Below are 8,779 nucleotides of genomic sequence, written 5' to 3' on the forward strand. Positions count from 1 at the left end.
TACCTGGCCGAGAGCGGAGCCCGGTGCGCGCAGCCCGACTTCCACGGACGCGAGCCTCCTGCCGCCGGCTGTCACTCAGCGCGAGGAAGCGCTTCTCTCCTCCGTACTCCCTCGAAGTTTCACCCTCAAACGGGAGAGGAAGATCAGGCAGCTTGAGTTTCCGTAGGGGGAGGCCTTCCGTCTTATTATTATTATTATTATTTTTGCAGCCAGAGAGGAAAATCTGGCACCTTGTGTTCTTGTGCTGGTAGCCAGTCTGCGTTAAACAGGTTGGGGGTTAGGAAGCGGACCGTATCCGCGCCCGTCCTCTCCCCTCCGGTGTCTGCACCTTGTGCATCCGAGGAGGAGATGCGGGAGGTGCTCCAGGAGTGAGCCCGGGCAGCGGGCGCGGTGGCATCCTTCCCGCCGCTGGTAATCGATAGCATTATGGTCCGAGTCCACACTGGTAAGAGGAAGCCGCCCAGCGTGTGTCCAGATCCAAAGAAAATTGACCATCACAGGCAGGTTTTTCTCTTCTATTAATAACTGCAGTTTTTGAATGGCATCTGGTAAAGCAACTGGAGATTGCGTTTCTAGTTACTAATTTTATCAAACTGCACCAGGAATTGTCCAGGTAGCATTGCAGACAAGGATTGCCTTGATTCAGATTGATGATCACTGCCTTACACTTCTGTGTGTGTGTGGGAACAGCTCATAACCTTACCTCTTCAAGATACTGCTTTAATGAAAGGCATTCATGTGTAGGTATGGTTGGTAAGATCTGTATTTGATGTTTCCCTGTTGTGCATGCACGAGAATAATACTTTTATGTACAGTTTGTGTGTTGAAATCTGTGTGGTGAAAGTAGACCTTGGACAGAGTGGCAGGGGGACTTACCTAAATGCTGGAGGAAGCTTGCTTTAGTGCGAACACAGAGTTCTATGAAGAGTTCAGAAAACAACATAAAAAAAGCAGAAATTAGTGAAATTAAGGAACAAATGACTTGCCAAACCAAAAGATTGTTCTTTGAAGATTAATAAGCTTAGACAGACCTGTGTTTAACAAGATTGATCAAGGAAAATAGATTGCAAATAAAGTAAGTGAAAGTGGAAATAACTACAAACAGATTTAAAACATAATTTTATGAATTTCTATAGGTTAATAAATTTGAAAGCCTAGATGAAATGTATAAATACTTAGAAAACTATAAACTCTGAAAGTTGGTAACAGAAGAAAAAGATAGCTTGAACTGCTTAATAAATATTTAACAAACTGAAATGGTAGCTAAAGACCTCCCCTTTCAAAAACTCTGGACCCAGGTAATGTTATAAGTGAGTTGCATTGAACTTTTAGATACTAATACTTAATTCATTTTTACAAGTTGTTCTGGGAAATAGAAAAAAAAAGGGAGATGCCAAGTTCATTTTATGAGGTTAGTGAAATCTTGGTTCTAAAATTAGATAAGGATAGTATGAGAAAATTAGAGATCTGTTGCACTTATTAGCAAAGATATGAAAATCCTACACAATATACTAGCTTTCAACACTGTTGAGGTCCAACAGTGTGTTAAAAAAAATAATCTATAGAGTTTGTTTTAGAAATGTAAGCATGGTTTAACATTTATCTATTAATGTAATTTATCTCATTAATAGGCCAAAAGAGAAAAATCATGATTATCTTGATACCATAAAATTATTTAATAAGATCCAGCTCAAAATACAAGATAACTGTGTAAATGTCATTACCAAAAAGCTACAACAAATAATACTTAATAGAGAAATTTTAGATACATTCACTTCAAGGATACCTCCATCACTATTACTGTTTAACATGATAAGAAAGGTCCTAGTTAACACTATTATAAAGGGAAAAATAGGTATAAGGACAGGAAGGGAAATAATGAAACTCATTATTTGCAGATAATATCACTTACCTAGAAGAATTAAAATCAAGAGAGAAACTATTAGGAGTTTAGCAGGGTTGGTGGATTAAAGATTAGCCTACAAAAGTTAATAGCATTTACTACACTAGCAATCAAAGGTAAATATTGTATAAAATAATAGGAACAAAACTATAAAGTCTCTAGGAATTAACCCAAGAATACATAAAACTTTTAAGGAGAAACTTTAATAAGGAACTAGAAGAGGACCTAAATAAATAGAAAAACTTTTCATATTCTTGGGATAAGATTACTTATAAGAATGTCAGTTTTCTCCATTTTTAATATATAAATTTAAAGTGCTGTCAAAATTCCAGTTGGTTTATCTGACAAACTCAGTCCTCCAAATCTAAAATTGAAATGGCAGGCAGGATAAAGCTTGTGAATAGCTAAATCAGTCTTAAAGGTGTGCTTTAATTGGACTTGCCTAGCAGAATTTAAAATACTCTTTCAAGGCTGTAGCAATAAAATCTAGTGTAAGAACAAAACAATAACAACAAAAAAATGGACTGGGGGAACAGTGGAGAATTCCTGTATATATATGTTCAGAACTTAAAGGTGGCATCGTAAGTCACTGGAGAAAGGAGTGATGTTGTTAGGGAGAGTGGTTCACTACATGCAGAACAAACCTACCACCACAAAAGGATGAACTCTGGATAATTAAAGATCGAAATGCGAAAGGAACAACTGTAAAATTAATAGAAGACAATGCTGAAGGTCTTTACCCAATGACAGAGTAGGACTTCTTAAACCTTTACAGACTTATAATAAGTGAAAAAGTAATGACTTGGATTATATAAAAATTAAGGATTTTCATTCAGCAAAAGAGGTGAAAGAGTGAGAGAACATATTAGCAGTGCCTAAAGTTAACAAGGGGGTCAATAAAAGGAGGGCAGTAACACCTGTAGAAAAATGGGCAAAGGCTGTTAATAAGTAGATTCCAGAATAGAATATCCTAACAAGCATAGAAAGAGATGTTTGAAATTATTAATCAAATAATGCAAACAAGAACAGTAACGCCATGTCTTTTTTTTACCTATTAGGTTGGCAACAATGAGAAAGCTACATAATATCAAGTGTGGGCGGGATATGGGGGTAGAGGAGATAACAGAGTAGTGGACCTGTGAGGTGTTGAGGTGGCCAGAGTCACTGTGGACTAGGTCATGAAAGATCGCTGGGTGTTGGTGTAGCTGTGAGCTATGATGGTGAAAGTGTACTTTTGGGCTGTTAGGTGAAAACAGCTTCTGGTGGTCTGTTTTGGAATAGATTTTTAAAAAATCATGTGTTAGCTTGGTCGATGCTGACTAGATGCCAGTTACTGTGTTTTGTTTCTGTAAAGAGATCATACCTGGAACGGCAGCTACAATTGTAGTCACCTGATTTGATTCACTATACATCCTTCAAGATCTGTCTCCTCTGCACTGGCCAAATAGGCTAGTGAAATCAGAATGCCATACAGTCACCACCCCTGTATCTTTCAAGTCTTGGGAAGATGGTTCCTCTGCAGTTTCCTCAGGGATATACTTTAGGTTTATTATTTGGTAGGAGGGGGCACATCTGGGGGGGTTTACTTGTCCCTTCCTATACTGATGGTCCTAACTCACCCCTGAAGTTAAAGACGAGACCTGGAACTTGGGGTTTGGCTCCTACAAACTCTCACACCTCTAACCTTACTTTCCAGAACCAGCAGCAGCAGCAGTATATCCTTTCCTCGCTGTGACCTTCCAAATCTCACTCAGGTGTAATTATTTAGTTTAACTTTCCATTCTATGTTAGTCAGTTTTCTATGATAATAATCACCAAATCTCAGGAGCGTACAGAACAACAAAGGTTTATTTCTTGCTCATGTTATGTTAGTGGCTGACAGTTGACTGTGGCTCCTCACAAGTCATCTCATTCTGAAGAGCAGCTCTTTTCTGGGTCCTGTCATTCTTGGCAGAGGCAAAGAGAAGAGTGGCCAGAAACACAATGGGTTTTACAGCTTCTGCTCAAATGTAGCAAATGTCACATGTGCTCATTGTCCAAACATGAAACAGAATAGAATGGTTCCGTCTGAATGGGTTGGGGGGTGGGGGCAATGGGACTAGGGTATGAGGATAAAAGGCAAAGAATGGATGGATGGAGGGAGCAAGGGCGGGAAGGAAGGAAGGATCTTGCGTTGATTGATCGATCATACTGTGCCGTGATCTCTTGAGAATTATTAACTCAGTGCACCAAAAATTTCTATTCTCCAGTATTTTAAATTGAACTCGGTGAAATTATTTCTTTAAATTTGTGGTTCAAAAATGTGTTCAATATTGACTGTTGAATTGAATGAAATGAACTGATTTTTATTACATCATAAATAAATTTGCCCTTTACTTGATCAGGCCCTGCCAGTTTTCATATTGGTAGATTGTTTTACAGTGGATCAGTTAATATATTCAGGTCTTAAAATACACACTGTTTGCAGCATCTGTGGTGGTTATTCGGCATCTTGCCTTCCGGGTTAGTGGGAGTTGTGCTGCAGCAAGCATCCCGATGCTATTGATCGACTGGCTGCATTCTGGAATCTTACTGGGCATCTTGTCTTGCCATTTTTTTGATATGTATTACACCAAGTGGCACTGATGAAACTGTAAGAGAAAGACATTGTAACGTTTATGTAAGTGCCAGTCTCAAATCCCTAAAGAGAATGAATGCTGTTTACTTCCCCTTTACACTGTCACACTATAAGTTGTAGACCATTGTAATCACATTTTAAACTGTTAAGTGTTATATAAAAAAATACTGTTGATAGCCTTCTGTAATATGTCTTGACAGGGCAAGCTGGCCTTTAATTTTTCTTACACTTTTGTGGACATTTGGCTATTAACCTCTGTAGATAGACTTACAGAGATATGTAATTTGTAGTTGCAGGTGTGCTGTCTAGACATCTGAATGGCATTTTACTCAACAAATATTTATTCTGTATGCCAAGGTAACAGAATAGCCTCTGGTGATGAATGGAGACACAATTTAGTGTAGGAGATGATGGACAGGTAATTATAATTAAATGGTAAAGTTATGTATGCATATGGTAGCATAGAGGAAACAGAACGTTTATAAAAATGAATAGAAGTTTGTCAGGAGAATTGAGGATGACTTGAAGAGACTTTCTTGCAGAGGAAGCAGGCTGTGCTTAAGACCCAGAGTTGAAATTATTGTTGGAACATAGGGTGTGAGGCACATAGGGAGTGGCACAATTAAACGTGGATAGAAAGGTCTAGCAGGGGTCCTCAAACTATGGCCCGTGGGCCACATGCAAATACAAATGTTGTATTTGTTCCCGTTTTGTTTTTTTACTTCAAAATAAGATATGTGCAGTGTGCATAGGAATTTGTTCATAGTTTTTTTAAAAACTATAGTCCGGCCCTCTAACGGTCTGAGGGACAGTGAACTGGCCCCCTGTTTAAAAAGTTTGAGGGCCCGTGGTCTAGAGAGAGGCCTGACCAGTGTGGCTCAGTGGTTCAAGCGTGGGCCCATGCACCAAAGGGTCGCGGGTTTGTTCCTGGTCCAGGGCACGTGCCTGGGTTTTGGGTTTGCTCCCTGTCTCCTAGTCAGGGTGTGTGTGCGGGAGGCAACAGTCAGTGTGTCTTTCTCACATCGATGTTTCTCTCTGTCCCTCTCTCCCTCCATCCCTCCCTCTCTGAAAGGGAATTGAAATCCTCTGGTGTGTATTAACAACAATAAAAAAGGTCTAGGGAGTGACGGGCATACGTTCCATGTTAGAGGTAGGATTTTCTTCTATAGGAGCCACTGAAGGATGTCAAGGGAGTCAACCTAGTGAAATTTGTCTTAGTGTATTAGTTTAGATGAGAAAGGAGAGAGATTGGAGACCTAAAGACTAGTTAGTGGGTTGTAATTATTATCGTCTAGACAAGAGATGAAGGCTTGAACACATACAGCAAACATGTCAAATTCAAAGGCTAACATGGGCCAAATAAACAAGGTTTAAGTTTCTGTGGGCTGCAAAAAGACAAAAGCTTCAATTTCATAGAAACGTAGGTTTATTTTGATAGAGATATGCTGAATACAAAGGGCTGAAATAAATGAGTAATCATTAACATAAAATAATAGAACATTTTAATAAAAATTAATATATTTTCTTGAACATTAACTTACCAGACACTGAATAACTGCACAAATTAATAAGCATAACACAAATAAACCTATTTTTCTTGTTCTCTGAAAGTGAAATATTTCCTGTGTGCACACCAAACAAGTCAGTACAAACTAATGACGTGGCAATTGGCTGCTAAAATATTCACTGCTAGTATTAGTGGAGAGAAATAGTGCGCCTGTGCATAAGGCACATAAGGGAAATGAATGCAACACGATTATAGTAATCAGTCATTAGTGAATGTTGTAGTTTGTTATTAATAATCCTCCTATATAATAAAGAGCTAATATGCAAATAGTCATCACGCCCTCATACCATAACGCCTTAACGGCTCAGACACTCAACACTGGGAGAGAGGAATGGGGACCAGCCAGGCACAAATGAGCTCACAAGAGGGGAATGGGGACCAGCTAGGCTACAGCCCAGGAGAGGGGCAAGCCACCTGCCCTGCGGTTCTGGGTGCCAGTGGCTGCACCTGCTACTGCAGCCCTGGGGCGGGGCGAGGCAGAGGCGGTTAGGTGCGATCAGGCCAGCAGGGGAGCAGTTAGGGGCAATCAGGCAGGCAGGCAGAGATGGTTAGGGGTGATCAGGCAAGCAGAGGTGGTTAGGGGTGATCAAGCAGGCAGGCGAGTGGTTAGGAGCCAGCGGTCCCGGATTGCGAGAGGCAGTCAGACATCCCCCGAGGGGTCCTGGATTAGAGAGGATGCAGGCTGGGCTGAGGGATCTCCCCGCCCCACTCCCTGTGCACAAATTTCGTTCACTGGCCCTCTAGTTATGTATAACAGGATATTGTAAAAATTAATTTTTATTAAAACATTTTTTACATACCATTATATTGACTGGGCTGCGAAAATATTCATTGTGGCCACATGCAGCCTGTGGGCTGCGAGTTTAACATGCTTGACATACAGCATTGGAAGAAGGGTTGTTTCAGATTTTGGAAATATTTGGGGACTAGACTCTACAAAATTTATGGGTCAAGGAGGAAGGATGAAGACTCAAGATTGAGGGTTTGGATGACTAGGAGCTGGCACTATTTTGACCTGAATGTGGGAGGAGTATAGGTAGGTCTGTGTGTGTGTGTCTGTCTCTTTTTAAAAGATGTCTATGGACCATTAAGGTAGTGAGGATTAGTAGGCAATCAGTCCATCCGAGCTATTTTTCTCATCTGAGAAAATATTCTGTGCTTTAAAATACTGGAAATACTAAGATGAAAATTTAATTTCATTAGATTTATTTTTCCATTTCTGAGGATTTAAGATTCAGCAAACTGTTTGGACTTAAACCAAAACTTTGCTCTTATTAAAAGTTTGTAATTTGAAAACTCAAACTGTGAAAAGACACATAATTAAAATCAGTGGTTCCCTCCCCTGCCTCTTCCATTCCTGGACTTTTTACTCAATACATTTAGATGTTTCTTTTGATATTTATCCACTCATTTTAATGTGTTAATATTGTTATTCTTTAATTTATCATTTTTATATTACCTATTGACTTCCCATTAAGGTGAGGATTTAGTTCTCACATACCTCATCTCTTCAGTTAATAACACAATTTTTGGTTCAGTCAATAGACCATATTTACATTATGACTATGTAAATAGTCACTCAAGGGCCAGGAGTATACTCAGATTACAACATTCTTTCACATAGAAAGAATTTTGGTATTAGTTGCCTTATTTATATTTCCATGATTTTTGTTAAACTCATCTTAAAAACGTTGCAACAGCTTCCTCAGATTCACCATATATCTGTCACTGGTGTTTTCACAATGCTCAGTTAATCAGTATTTTTTCTTGTCTGCTTGTGAAGCTGTTAGTCTTCCTGTTCCTATTTATTCTTTAGGGTCTCTGCACAGTTGCTACTCAGGGACTTCCCAAATAGTTACTTGATGTCTTCCTTTTTATTGGTGTATTCTGTGTGTATGTGTGTGTTGTATTTAGAACATATCTTCTGAGAAAATGTGTGTGTGGATAAGTTTGTATATATAAAAGTGCTGCTTTTCACACTTGATTGACAGTATGTGTATAGAATTCTTAACTGAAAATCTTTCTTCCTTGGACTTTTTTAGTGTTGCTTCATTGACTTTAAGCTTGCAGTGTTAGAATGGAGAGTTCAGATACCATGTGACTTTTTTGTCTTGAACATTTCTGGGATATTTTCTTATATTTGTCAATATTTTTCTCCCTTTATATTTTCTCTATTTTCCCTTTTCTCTGGAATTATTACTGTTAGTCAAATGTTGATTTCCTGTTTTGATTCTCTAAGTTTGTTCATTAGTTTTTGCTTTGTTCTGAGAGAGTTTTATTTTCTTAATTATCTTTGTTTTTATCATATCAATTTTTGTTTGTTTTGATCTCTCCTGTCTGAGACTTTGCAAATCTTGATGATCTTTAGCTCTATTCATATTTAAAAGTGAAAAAGGCTAATTGGTAGTTCTGTGTTTGAGGGGGGCCTTTTCAAGTAAAAGTGTGGGCTTCTCTGCAGAACTGCTATTTTGTGCAGGAAGTGCCAAATAGTATGTGAATGTCTTTTCTCTGGGATTGTTCAGTTTCCATAAAGAAGGATCTTCCTTTCGAAGGGAGAAGGATGGGATGGGTAGGTGGAGCAGGAAAAAAAGTATATTTCCTCTGGCTGATGGCATTCTAGAATTAAAGAGAAGAGCAGGGTTAGATATTTGAGCATTTCTAATGTTACTGTTGACTTAAAATCCACAAGCCC

The 8,779-nt window shown here is 38.9% G+C and overlaps 1 protein-coding gene across 1 annotated transcript in view; it reads left to right on the top strand.

Moving 5' to 3' along the window:
- CACUL1 (CDK2-associated, cullin domain 1) overlaps nt 1–8,779 on the top strand; it is a 48,882-nt gene that overhangs the window by 2,092 nt on the left and 38,011 nt on the right. The window contains exon 2 of the mRNA XM_014550591.1: nt 1,464–1,469. The gene's annotated coding sequence lies outside the window, so the exon portion shown is untranslated. The remainder of the gene's footprint in view (nt 1–1,463; nt 1,470–8,779) is intronic.

Source organism: Myotis brandtii, unplaced genomic scaffold (genome assembly GCF_000412655.1).
Source record: "Myotis brandtii unplaced genomic scaffold, ASM41265v1 scaffold604, whole genome shotgun sequence".
In the NCBI taxonomy this organism is placed as follows: Eukaryota; Metazoa; Chordata; class Mammalia; order Chiroptera; family Vespertilionidae; genus Myotis; species Myotis brandtii.